Source organism: Taeniopygia guttata, chromosome 9 (assembly GCF_048771995.1).
Source record: "Taeniopygia guttata chromosome 9, bTaeGut7.mat, whole genome shotgun sequence".
Taxonomy (NCBI): domain Eukaryota; kingdom Metazoa; phylum Chordata; class Aves; order Passeriformes; family Estrildidae; genus Taeniopygia; species Taeniopygia guttata.
In genome coordinates, this window is record NC_133034.1 from 3,640,723 (window position 1) to 3,654,797 (window position 14,075).

At 40.6% G+C, this 14,075-nt stretch overlaps 1 long non-coding RNA gene across 1 annotated transcript; it reads right to left on the reverse strand.

The window, feature by feature from the left end:
- Positions 1-2,775: 2,775 nt before the first annotated feature.
- LOC140684716 (uncharacterized) lies at positions 2,776-8,087 on the reverse strand. Its single transcript, XR_012057417.1, has 3 exons — positions 7,328-8,087; positions 5,515-5,551; positions 2,776-3,403 (listed from the first exon to the last, which is right to left on the reverse strand). It is a non-coding gene; the product is annotated as an uncharacterized lncRNA (long non-coding RNA).
- Positions 8,088-14,075: the final 5,988 nt, after the last annotated feature.

A 14,075-nucleotide genomic window follows, 5' to 3' on the forward strand; every position in this document is an offset into this window, starting at 1 on the left:
TCAAAGTGAGAGACCCCGTGAGCGGTCGCGACTTTTGGGACCATTTTGGGTCATCTTGGGTGCAGCCCTGGCTGGGCTCTTGTGCTGCCCAAGGTGCAGCCATTGAGAAGATCTTTTTAATAAATCCCTGCTTTATTCTTTAGCTCTGTCCAGTCTCTGTTCTAGGGCAGCCTGCACAAGGCATCATACCTGTGTAAAATCCAAGCCTTTTGCTCCAGATTCCAAGAGCCAGAAGAACTCTCATGCTCAGCAGAGACAGCAGCAACTGTTCCACTGAGCAAAGGCCCCAGGAAAAACCTTACTGCTCTGTTTCAACAAGAGGGCTGTACAAATAAACTTACATATTTAAGCAGCAAAAAGCCTCACCAACATGATCAAGTGGTTTTTAGCACAGAATAAATCCAGGACCTTTTCCAGGGATGAGGAATAAAGCAGGGGTTTAGAATGCCAGCTTTACTCCCATCTCCCAGCTCAGCTGCTGCCATGGCAGAGTGCAGCAGGACACTGCCAGCAGCACCCACCCAGGTAAGAGTTACCTGTCAAACCCTGCAGGTTCCTGTGCCAGCCCTGCTCACATTTGGCACAAGCCCATGCCAAGGCTCTGCAGCCACCTGCCCATTGCTACTCTGCACTGTGCCAGCAGATCCTGCTCTCCTAGAAAACCAACTGGAATTACAGAGCTGCCTGCACTTTGGTGCACTGGCATATTTTAGCTTCCTCTCTTGTGTGTTCCTCAACCTCGCTGCCTGACCCTGTGTGATAACAGATTTTCAGCAAAGTGTAATAGTCAGTGCCAGCTGAAATTAACCCTATTGTTTCATTATACAGCAGCTATAGCCATTCATCAGACAAGAAACTGTAATTTAAGTTTTCTCTACAGAAATCTTATCTCACGAACCATACCCTGGCATTCGAGATCCACCATTAAAGCAACTAAAAAAAGAAGGTCCAAATGAAAATAAATTTATGAGCTACATTCTCTGCTTAAATAATCATTAACTAAGTTATCATCTGCTAATTCATGCAGCTAATTCAGACCTCTCTGCTAAACATGTAAAATGGCCTCTTTGGTGGAGAAGGATAAAAGAGCACTGGCATGGCAAAGAACTTCAGAACTGAAAATAATTCAAAATTCCTGAGAGCATCTCTTAACTCTTCCTTTAATAGCTACAGAATCCAGTTTTGTTTAAGAATCAAAACAAGCATTTTTTGAGGAAATTTGAGGTAGTAGCTGAGATACATTAGGCCAAATTTAATAAACCATAACAATTAAAGACTTTTATTCATTTAATAAAATCACATTTAATAAAATCACATTTCTTTATAATAAGCATCATTTAAATCTTCATATTTGATACACTTGGAAAAAAAATAGTAAAAATTGTGGCAGATGTATCAACCCAAAAGGTTAACACTAATGAATCAATTGAAAAGCAGTTTAGCACCATTTACTGCCAGCATGACAAATATGACAGGTCTGCAAATGAACACATTGGATACCTAATGTTAACATCCATGTTCTGTCAGGTCCTCCTGTGGCTGATCAAAATGTAGCTTTGATTGCTGTGACTAGTAAATAATCCAGGCTAATAAAATTGCTGTATCCTGTAATTATGACAGGGTGAACACTATCTTAATTATAACTGTTCCAGAGCCTCATCCATCAGTCAGTAACAAGCAACTCTTCAAAAGGTTCACGAGAGGAACAGACCCAGTGCCCAGCCAAAAACTTGCACAGGTGATCAGCAGCCCTCAGGAATGCTCCCCTTTGCTTCATAGCATGTAGAACCATGGCCACAAATCAATATCAAATTTTTGAGTGCAAAATGTGCTCAGACTTGGCTTCCCGTTGTCCGCAGTGTGAGCTACTGTGCCACAATTGTTGGGATGAAGACAGCAGCCTTCCATGGTATTTGGAAAGATAGAAAACAGTTACTGGGATACACAACTAGTATTCCAACCTGAGAGTTTTAGCACTGGAAAAGCAACTGCAAGGCTGTGTGTTATCCTGCTTGCAGAGATATTGTGATGTCACTAACCCAGGCCTGGCACCTCAACACCCTAAAGCTTAATCACATTTCCACATGTGAAAGGGTCAGCCCTGGACCTGCTCCGTTAGCCATGTAAATTCAGTGAAAACTACAGCATTCAGGCTTTGGAAGGGTTCTCTGAAAACAGAATGAACAATACCAACAATCACCTCCTCCACTTTCCATCCCAAATAAATGCACTCATGGCATCGTGCTGGAGTTTCTCAGTTTGAGCTGGAAAAATCTCACAACATATTAAGAAGTCAACTGTGAGGTCAAGGGAGAGTTTTACATGCAGTTGCTCTGAAACCCCAAGCTTACCTGCAGTCTTTCCCACCAATTCTAATCCTCTTGGAACTGGAGGAGAATTGAGACAGCCACAACACATACAGTGTCACCATGCAATTCCAGAAGGGTTTAAGCATTCTCCCATGCAGAGTTACACCACACCACTTCAGAGGGCTGCAAGGGGCTGCCCTTCTTGTTCTTTAGCCCAGCCTTTTATCCCCTCATGTTGATGCAGGGCACCTGTGAGCCCTCTGCTCCCTTTGGTGGTTGGTCAGTGCCCCTGGGCACTCCATGGCTCATTGTGTCAGTGCTGCTCACCTGCTGCTCACAGCTGTGCCCATTCACCACAGTCTGTGGAATTTAGTGAAACTTTTTTGTTGATGGAATGGTATCAACACAAATCACCACAATCTGTGGAATTTAGTGAAACTTTTATGTTGATGGAATGGTAGTTACAGGGAAATGAACTGTCACTTCTCAATGTGGGATATAACACCCAAACAGCCGATTTTGTCTTTTATTTCTGTGCCAAGCACGTTCCTTAAGTCACACTTCTTAATAGTGCAAATGCAGCAGCAGCAGAGTTCAGGCACTGTTTATTTCCTTTACTCACTTGTGAGAGCTGGGGGAGAGGAAAGGTGTCTCTCTTTCCTGTCCCTGCACAGGCGACTGGGTGTTGATCAGACCAGTGGCACCATTGCACTAATTTTTAGTTTTTAAAGTACTGCTACTCCAGTGCTGATATTATGTATTCCTCCAGAGGACTAAACAACGTTTGAAATAACAAAATGATGAAAAGGGAGTCTCTACTTCTGCAATAAAGCACAGACTGCAGGAACTGTCAACACATGAAGTTCTAAAACCCAGGGCAGCATTACCATACACACAGCACAAGCTCCTGAGCATGAGGGCAATACAAAAAACAAAACTACTTCATTACCTGCTTGGCAAAGCCAGAAGCCAAGTCAAAAAAAAAAATGAGATTTGAAGACGCAGGCACAGGGACACTGACCTCAGCAGGAGACTGAATGGCAGGAAGGCACCAAAGCTGTGCAGAACTAAGGTTGGACAGGCAAACTGCTTCACTTTCATTAACATCCAAGAAGGAAAAGCAGAAAAAAAAACAGATAAAAAATTGCAGTGCACTCCAGCAGGGCAGTGAAGGTCAAACTCAGCAAGAGACAATGCATTCTAATGAATATTTTTCTCAGCTCTTGGAAGATTAGATCCAGCATATCTTTAAATCCTACCCATATATTAAACTGCTCCAAAAAAAGGAATTTATCATACATACAAACTATGGAAAAAACTTATTTTGTCCTGGCAGAACTTCTCAAGTGCAAATATCAAAAAAGTCTTAGGACAGGTAGCTATAACCAGAAAAAAATAGTTATCTCATGGAACAGGAATTTTCACTGCAAGAAAACAGAGTTAACATTTAATACTATTCACATAAGAAAAATAAATATTTCTAATTTGTGTTGACAAATGAGTACAAAATCTCTGCTAATGACCAGACCTGCTGATTTAAAAGCTAACAAAGCTGGGAGGATGGAATTATATATTATTACGTATTATTATATATTATTATATATTCCCTGTGCCAGTGGATCGGCCCTCTGAATCTCAGGTGAGTGAGGGGTTCCATACATTTGTTCACTCCACGTGCATAGGTTTAGACCAGGACAGCTGATCAGCTGCTCCCATTGTCCTCTGTCCCAGGGCAGTGCAAGACCAGACCCAGAGCAAATCCAGAGAGGTAGATACACAGAAAATTAAGAGTAAAGGGCTAAAAATAGTGCTAAACAATGATGCAATACAGAAAAAGCCAAACAAAAGCCAAAAAAATAATAATTAAAAAAAAAACTCCAACAAACAAAAAACCCCATAGCCCCAGAGACACAAAAATGAATTCCCATATTTTTACTCTGGTTGCCTTTGCTCCATCAGCCATGGGGCAGAGGCAGGAATTCTGTACAGGAGAGGGCTGTGCTAAAGCCTCTGTCTTTGCACTGGGACCGGGGTGCCCTGTCCTGCTGTGTGACACCTCCAGCTGCAAAACTGCTGCAAAAACTCAGAATGGGAGGGCAAAGAACTGAGCCTCAGCTCACTGAGACTGCCCCTTCTCCACCTGTTCCTGAGGGATTTGGACACTCTGAACTTTTTCCAGGTTGCAGGAAGCAAGGACTGAATCTCAGTTTATAAAGTTGCATTATTAAGTCAATTAACAATCAAATAGTTCCTTTTTATTGTGCTGGAACTGACAGAAATCTGGTGCAGGAAAATTCTGCTGTTTTTTTCAGCTGCCAGTTTTTCCTCCTTTAGTGCATTAAGGCATATTTTACCTTCAGATATCACAGTTAACAATGTAGTGTAACTAAAGGAGAGAATTTCAACAACTTGTGAAATCAACATTTCTCCTCATAAAACAAAACCTGAACATTTTCTAGATTATGCTCCAATAAAATCTATGCCTTCCAAGGATAAGCCTGCATAAGAGGGCATAAAAATGATGAGTGGATGGGTACACACTGTGAGCATAAGAGCTAATAATGCGACTTCCTAACAGAAAAGCCCCAAAACTCAAAGTTACATGCAGTACACACAGTATTCCCAGCTGTGTGTACTATATAATATACAGTTTATATATTATTTATACATATTATATAATATATATTATAATAACATATATATTATATAGTACACATATTATATGTGTACTATATAATATATTTTTTATATAATATAAAATATGCTGTAGGTCTTCCAAGCCACAGACTGTGAAGATGGACAGAAAGAAAATGAAGGAAAGGATGAGGTAACAGTGCAAATGACCACAGTATTTAATTTATTTTATTTCTGAGTGACTATGCCCAAAGAATTTCAACCTAGAGTGATTTGAGTAAACACCACTCAAATTCCCAGGCACTCAGCTATCTGCTTACCCCCACACTAAACATATTCTGCCATTTCAGCATTGAGTTATTTTAATCTTTTTGTAGTCGTTCAGCCTTTCCCACGATCTGCCTTCAGGGTGGGACCATGTTCAGAGCAGCTGTGAAACAAATTATTATTTTCATATTGAACAGTTTTAATCTCTTGCAATTTTTCCTCCTTCACTATAGCACAGGTCTTCAGCTGTTAGTTCTCAGTTTAAAAGCAAGGATCCACGTCAGATAATTAGAAAAAGATTTACCTGAGGGCTTTCCTGGGTAATTTACAGCTTGAATAACCTATAAAAAATAATAGGGAAATAAGGCTGTGGTACCTAAAAGTAATGGTTGTTTGTTCAGTTCAGCACTACTTAATTACTCTTCCTTTAGTTCAAAGCTAAAAGGAAATAATTTAGTCTTCAAAACATTTCATGAGCTAATTTAAAATAATTGACTTTGTAAGAAACTGTGAGGATGAAAAATGTGAAGTTCTTAGTATATTAAAAAGTAATACTAACAAAAAAACCAAGCAAGCCCTCTTCTGATTTATGGACACAGGATAGTTTCTCCTCTAAGTAGGGCTCAGGAGTCTACTAAGTACATGTGGTGAAAGAAAAATAAATGGCATTTTGGCTTAAAAGGACTGAAAGGTTTGTACTTAACATATGGCAATTTGGGACAGCCATCCTGGTTGGAACCCATTATATTTATTTTATATATGAAGCCATGAAGGAGGCCTCAAACTGACTCAAAGACTTCCACAAGAATGTTTTTGAATGATTCCAAACCTCAAAGAATTTAAAAACCTGAAACTATTTTAAATCTAAAAAGCATCTTTCCCCACTTCTACCACAATTAGTGAATAAAGTAATATATAATAAAGGAAATATATACTGATATTTGGCCTGTGTGCATTAAAAATCCATTTTTTTCTGTACTGCAGCCCATGAATTTTAAGAGACCACATGGAGGAGAGGGCTTAGAGTGAGATATTGAGCCCTGCCCAGCTTCTGGTGGTCATTTCCTCTTTTATTGTTGGCCAAGAGATACTGTTTGAAGAGCACAGAATAAAACTGCAGCTGCACGGGAAGCAGGTGCATGTATACACGTGTGTATATGTGTGTACATATATATATCTAAATATATATATACACATATATATATATATATATATATACACCAGTCCAGCGATGTGAGCTCAAAATGCAAATTTAAAACATAAATTCGACAATAAGAAATTGGAATACAGGGTTCTTTAGCCCGTAATAAAATTGTGATAATTTTATTGCAAAGAAATACATTCTATAAAGGCATTCCAGAGTCTTGTAAATATACAATTATAATATATATATATCTGTATATAATATATATTATATATAATATTATATAATCCAGATATAATTCCAGAATGTTGTAAATGCTGCATCTGACCCCATAATGGCCATTCTACACAGCAACTCTGAGCTCAGACTGAGCAGAGGAAGAGGGACAGTAATACAATATACAGCAAATGCAAGGGAAATAGAAGCCTACCAGGAGCAAGATCTAGTCTTTAACTTGCAAGCTGTGCTAACTGCGCAGTCACTCTAGTTTGAAAACACACTTTATGTCCCCAAAAGCACAGCACTCATGGTGTATACTAGGACAACAAAAATACTCTGTTATTCAAGCTGAATTTTTGAGCTGAGACACCATCTGGACAGAGATGCTCTGTCCAGACTTAATTTCCTAACAAATTTATTTTGCCCATTCGGTCAACATATTTTTCCCTTTTCTTGCAATTTGAATAACCTACTTTACTCCAGAAACATTTTTTTTCAAGTGAATTTCAAAGTGAAAATAACCCGCCCAGAGAATATTTATGTGCTTTTCCAAAAGAGGCAGAAAAAAATCTTCATAGCACAACTTTTGGATTCCCTGCTACAGTACAGAATGCAGAGTTTGCCAGCAGCCTACAGAAAGGTGTTTACTGAATACATTGAGGAGAAGGCAAAGGGAGCTACAAAACGCATTGTTATTCCTCAGAGAGAAAGAGGATTAATTTATTTAATAGATTGCTGAGTTACCAGTTCACACCTGGTGCCCAAGTGCTTCCTCTTTTCTTCTCCAGCTCCTGTTCAGCTGAAACTGCTTCTGCCTCTTTCTCCAGCTGCAATCTGGTTTTTGTTTGTGCTGGGGGGTTCTTTTACCACTCTTCTCTAGAGGTAATTTTTGCCTTCTCAGTGCAAATTCTTCAGTTGTGAAGAAGGAACAGGCTGTGGAGCACTCTGAGCAGCCAGCCTCAGAGTGTAGATCAGATCTGTACAGCAAAGATTGTGTCCCCTCTCCCTCTTGAGTCTACCCTCTCGTTTTTCCATATATTTTTGAATAGTGCCAGAGGAATCAAAGATAACTTGGTTCCTGTGAGTTTTATCAAGACTGAAAGGCAGAGAGGAAAAACCTTCCCAATGCACCTTCCACAAGACACCCAGAAAGAACACTTGAGCTGTGGAGGAAGCAGCATAAAAGGCATCAGAACCAGGAGCTGTCAACCCCATGACACATCTTTAAGAAAAACGGTTTTCAGGTATTTCTGCAAGCACAAGAACATAATTTTTCCTCTCTTATTATAGCTCTTCCCAACTGCACATCACTTCAAAGGGATCTGTAACACTTACTTGCACATCTGAGCTATTTCCATTGAAGAATGGCAGCTAAAAGATGCTGAAGTGATGATTTCACACAAATCTTGAACACAGGAACAGTGTGCAAGCACAGCAGAGTCACAAGCACCCTGCAGATATTCCTTAACCTTCTGCTCAAAAATCAACCGTAATTAGCAGAGATTTGTGAAAACAAGGGTACAAAACTGAAAAGGTTGAAGGAAAGGTTGAAGCCAGTCCCACCCTCTACACTAGTGAAGACTGAAGCTGTCAGCATGCATGGAAAATAAAACTCTTCAAATCCAGGTATTGATAGTAAAAGGGTTTTAAAATCATGGGGATTTAGGGTTAAAAGAAAAATTAAGCTTAGTAGACCCAGAAAAAAATAAATACCTTAGGTACATGAAGGCCTTGTACCTTGCTAGAACTGCACCTGTGTAGCTAGTACATGATAAATGATATAATTGTTAGATGTGATAATTGTTTAGTAATTAAATATAATTAATGTTTAATCGTAAGAATAATCATGAGAAAATGTGGTCAGGGACCTAAGAAAGATCACGATAAACTCATGTCAATGTATACAATAGAACAATATAAGTTTAATAATTAATGTGTAAGTTATATAACCATAGAATATAAAATACGTTCAGCTCGAAAGGCATGTCAGAGTCAGATTTGGGGTTGTACCCCGACTCCCAGAGCTCTTAATAAAAGCACCTGCATAAAATCATATCCTATGATTATGTGTGTTCCTGAATGCTAACAGTATCAGGACCAATATTAAAAATAAATGAACACTGGATCAAATTGGTGTGTTAATTTCAGATTTCACCTCAAGACAAACCTGAGGAACATGGCAGGCTGTGACAGCAGATCATATTTATTTTGGAACAGCTTTGGCCATCCTCCTACTCCTGCCTCTTGCACCAAGGGAAAGAAGGCAGTCAGTGAAATGCCAGGAAGCTCAGTCGGACCCTCACCCTGATCTCCTGCCACTCCACAGCCTCTCAAGGCAATCCTAACCATTGGGAATTCAACTGCTTTCTTGACAGAGTGAAAACCTGACAAGTAGGGAGCTCATGGAAGTAAATTTACCTTCCCCTCCTGCTCAGCAAACATGCTTCTGGTGCTCAGAGGGGGAGTGCATTAGTGCTTACACACAGCATCAGTTCCTGGAATGCTCTCAGGCGTTCTTAGGGATTATCAAGCTCCTGGATGTACAGCTATGGCTACATTTAGTTTGGTATTTGAGCAGTCAAGAATTCCATTCATTACTGCTCTGATTCAATGATCTTACACACATAATCAATGGCTAAACTGATAAATAGGAAAGCTTCTTAAAAATCTATTTCTTGAGTGCTGGAACTAAATGTTTTGCTCTTGACAGCTGTAATTTATAATTTAGTGACAAGAACATTTGTTCCAGCTGTTCAGACCTATTTCACAGAGGAAAGAAGGGAGCATACCGTATTTCCAAAGCCAGACATTACATTTGGATTGGGAACTGCTTGATTTATTTATCATCTCAAGTCATTACCTAACTCAAAACAATCAGAAAGCATTTTTAATGTTCATTATTAGAACACTCGTCATGGGAGTTACGAGGCTGGAGTTCTTTAAGCCTTCAGAAAAAATAAAGTGCCAGAAAAAAGTAAAACAAACTAGTAGCTTTTAACATCAGTGCATAATTTTCTTCACATGGCTAAGTAAATTCCTCCATTTAATTGGAATGATTCGTGCCATGTATGCTCTATAGCAGTGTCCTAGCATTCAGTTCACATGTTTCTGTATCTGAATTTTCTGGGTCTATCAGCATTTCTAGTGTTTCTTATTTTCATTTCCACTTACAGCTGGCAGGGAGTACCTGTCTAGGTGTCCCAGCAGTTCTAGAGATGAGGCAAAAAGCAGCACAGTAATCTGAATTCAGTAATCCCAACCCAGGTAAAGAATAAGAACCTTCTTTACCTATGTGAAATCAGTGTGAGGGATTGAACAGAGGCATTTGGCCTTAACCCTTGTGTTGAAAGGTTACAAATCCACAACAAGGTTGTTCTGTTGGAGGGAGCCTACTGTCCTGCTCTGAAGAATCTGCAGGGTATTGTGATGGCTACTGGGGCTTCTCTCACATTCTCCCATCCCTCCCACTGTGCATCTGGGGGAGAGGGTAACCTCAGTGCTCCGCTGAGCACCCTTGCTCCCTGGGGCTGTGAGGTGTTTTGCATTCTGTGCTGGGACAGCCAGCTTGCTGCATTTGAATGTGGATGCCTGTAGGCCATGAGAACCAACAGCAAGTATTTCAAATTGATTTAGATACTTGACAAAGCTGGAAGGGTTTATGGCTGGTCGATGTGCAGCATGTGTGGCCATGGTTTGACCTGAATGGTCAAGTGTCCATCTCCTGTGGCGAGCATTCAACTGGTTTCCTATTGATATGGCAACACACACAACTACTTGGTGCTGCACTTGTGGAAATCTTAAATGCCACATGACACTGCATTTCTTAGTGTAACTTTGTAAGATCAATCCTGTGTCCTAACCAGAGACCACATAATCCACCTTACCTGAGAATCTTTAAGTAAAGGGAAGACCAGTAAGGTACTGAAGCTATCATCAAGATGGAAGTCCAATACTACAGCCATGTATCCCAAAAACGAACCTATTCACATCTGCACTAAGCCAGCTGTGAGAGCCAGGCATTCAGAAGTGAAAAATTTGTGAAGTTTTTCAGTATAACTGAAACTTACTGATTCCACAAAACATTCTCCCCTAAATCCCTCTTTATAAGACTGAGATTCCCAATACCCCTGCCTTCAGATTAACACACCATTTCTAGCAACTTCCATGTGTGGATATGTACTCTCCACTACTCCCTTAACCTCTTTAGTCTCTATCCATACCTTGCTCTTACCTTTCATCTCTGAAACTAACATGAAAATATTCTTCAAAGAAAAATTTCAATACTTGCTGAGATTTCTCTTCCTCTCTACAGTTGCATATAAAGGGTCAGTATGTTCTTTGTAATTTAGTCTTTTGTTGCTTGGAATGCAAAAGCACAGACTCTATCAAGAGGCTGGCAGTGACCCAGCCTTAGAGCTGAGATATGGGACACTCTCACTTTTATCTTTTGGTTTCTGTAGTCTTTTAGAATTACTCACAACGTTTTGATTTTCACGATACTGCTGAAACTAAAACACAATCACTGCAAACCCAAACACCCTGTTCCTGTTTCATTGCCTGGGGCTACAATTTCCTGCCTCTGTATCCCCCTGCCCCAGTGAGAGGCAGCCTGGATGCCTGCCTTGGGGCTGGGGTCCAGCTATGCAGCGTGGCTGTGGAGGTGCTGCTCAGACCTTCCTCACTGTCCCACACGCGTGGAGTGGTTCTGAAACGATGACAAAACAAATTTACTGCAGAACTCTTAAAAAAATAATTGCCTAGTCAGGATAAGTAGCTGTCAATCCAACTGCCTAATTTCTGACTTGGCTTAGCTCTAGAGAGAATGAACGGAGATCCTGATGGGAGGCCAGTTCTGCTGAGAACACTTGCAGCAGTTGTTTCCCAAATCACCTCAAGCCAAACATGAGACAACCACAGAGGAGGCAGAAGGGCTGACACAGCCCACTGTGCTGCCTCTTGTGGTATTCACACACCCTCTGAACAGAGACTTGGCTTTCTCAGGATTTCTCTTGAGAGAAGTAAAGAAAACAGAATCAAAACCATTCTTATCTCATTCGCTGCTCCTGTGTTTGTGCCCATGCCCATGTGGAATGTGGTATGGAGATTGTTTACCCAAGGTGATTGCTGGATTGGATTCTGGTGATGGTGTTTTGGATTCATTGACCAATTGGATCCACAACTGTGTTGGGAGTCTCGGGGAGAGAGTCACAGGTTTTCTAGATAGTGATAGTTCTTGTTAGTGTAATATAGTTATAGTATAATATAGTTTAACACAGTAATTAAGTAGCCTTCTGAAATTACTGGAGTTCAGAGCTCATTCCTCCCAGGTGTTGGGGGTTAATTATCCAATAGCCTCTAGCAGTGGCCAAACCAGGAGCGAGGAAGGCACAGGAGAACAGGTCACACAAATAGCAACACTTACCCTGAACCTCATGGCTTAATTTTGTGTCCTCCAGGTCCTGTTCTGAATTACAGACATCAAACTCTGCCTACTGTCTCCATGCCACGACTTCATAGCCTTTATTGCCACTTTCCTCAAGAGTCTCTTTTGCATGCTGAAGGGCCTCAGCCTCACTGCTAATTTCTTTTACAGAGCCCATTCCAAGATTTCAAAGAGCCTTGCTGTCTTCTCACTGCTTCATCCAGTTTTAGTGGTTTTGGGACTGGATTGGAAGCAAAGGAACCACAACTGCATACAGCATTCAGGAGGCAGAAGTTCTGTGCATTGATATTAGCACATAATGCAATTTAATGCCTCCTCAAGTTGCTCTCTCTTATTGTCCTAACAACTCTTAATATTTGAGATACCTGTTGGATCATTCCTGAGCACTGAGATGGCATTTCTCTCACAACTCAAGTTCTTATCCAAGAAACAGCACAGAGCACATCCAATTCTTCCCCAATTTGATCCCCTACTCCCTATATCCAAAGTGAGTTATCACTCTGCTTATCTACACAGTCAGTCTGTATTTCACTGCCCACTCAGGGTCACTGGGTTCTCACAAAATTTTTCCATCATCATCAATGATTCAAAGCTATTGAGGACAGCAATGAACAACAAGTATTCAATTCTTCGCAAATCATTTATACATCTGCTGACTACCATGGGTCCTGGAACAGATGCATTTACCATTTCATTAGAAAAGCTCTGCCATGTTGCACGGACTGACTACTCATTATAAAAACCAGGCTGACTCTTGTCTCTGTAGCCTGTAATTCCATTCTCAAGACACAATTGTATAGCAAATTCTTCTTGCGCATGTGCCAAGCCCATCAGCCTGTGCTTTCCCTTAGCACATTTATAGAAAGCCACATTGCCACTCTACACCATATCCCATTTGCCATCTTCAGTCCTCAAGTACCAGAGCGCTTCTCTGGAACACCACAGTTAGTGTTGCTATCTTGTTCTTGAATTCCTACAGAAAGCTTGGCTTAGTAAATTACTTGGCAACTTCTATTTGATTCATAAATCCCTCTACCAATTCATCAATTTGAAAGAGACTTCCAGATGAATTCTTCCTTAAGAAGTGCACCAGCACAGGAAACTGCCATTTCTTCACAATGAGCAACAGATGCAAAGAATTTGTTTGCTATTTCTCAGCATCTACCTGCCCTAGAGGTTTTTCTGCAGGCTCCATGATCCTAATGTTTCTGAAGATTTATTTTTTACTAGTTTTGATGCCTTTTCCAAATGGTCCACTAACTCATTTTTTCCAGTCTGTCTTGTTGCATTTCTATATTTAAGCTGTCATTTTTTTAAATCCTTTGTATTTTGCTCATTTAGATAAAGCTTTAGGCTTTTAGGGGACTCTCTCTTGCTTTCAACCATCATGCTGCAATTAAGCAATGACTCTTCCTTTCTGAAGTGTTTCTCACTAGGTGTGAAACATTTGTTCTCTGCCTCCAGTACCACATCCATGCAATCTGTAACTTCCAGCCTCCTGTCTAACAAGCTGGCATGAGCTATTTCCCCATCTCCATGTACCTCTTGAAGTGGAGCATGGCTGCAGCAGATTATTTGGCATCTGTTTCTCCTCCATGGACCCTGGAACTAATTAAACTGTCTCTGATTTTGGACTGATGCTCTGAACCAGGTTTGGGTATTATTCAGCACTAAGAGGAACCATTTTTGGTTAGAAAAGTAGAATTTAGGGCATTATCATGGAGCCAAAAGTGAGAAGAGTTTTCACATTGCACTAGGGCAGCTCCAGATGTTGGTACCACAGACAGTGGCTCCCTTGAACTCCACAGGGCAGACTGTACATCCTGACTGCTGGGACTATGGCAGGCTCTGCACAAGCAGGGTGAGCCATTAATTAATTGTGGCGACCCATAATCACCCATCAGGGAGTGTGGTTATATTGGAGGTACCTGGGGTAAGCATTCAACACTTTCCTCACTGACACAAAAAACCCCAGATTACCTTCCAACCACTGTTTCTCTAGATTTTTGTGTCATGTTAATTTGACTGAAGTTAACGTAGCTAAGGCAATTTTGAAGAT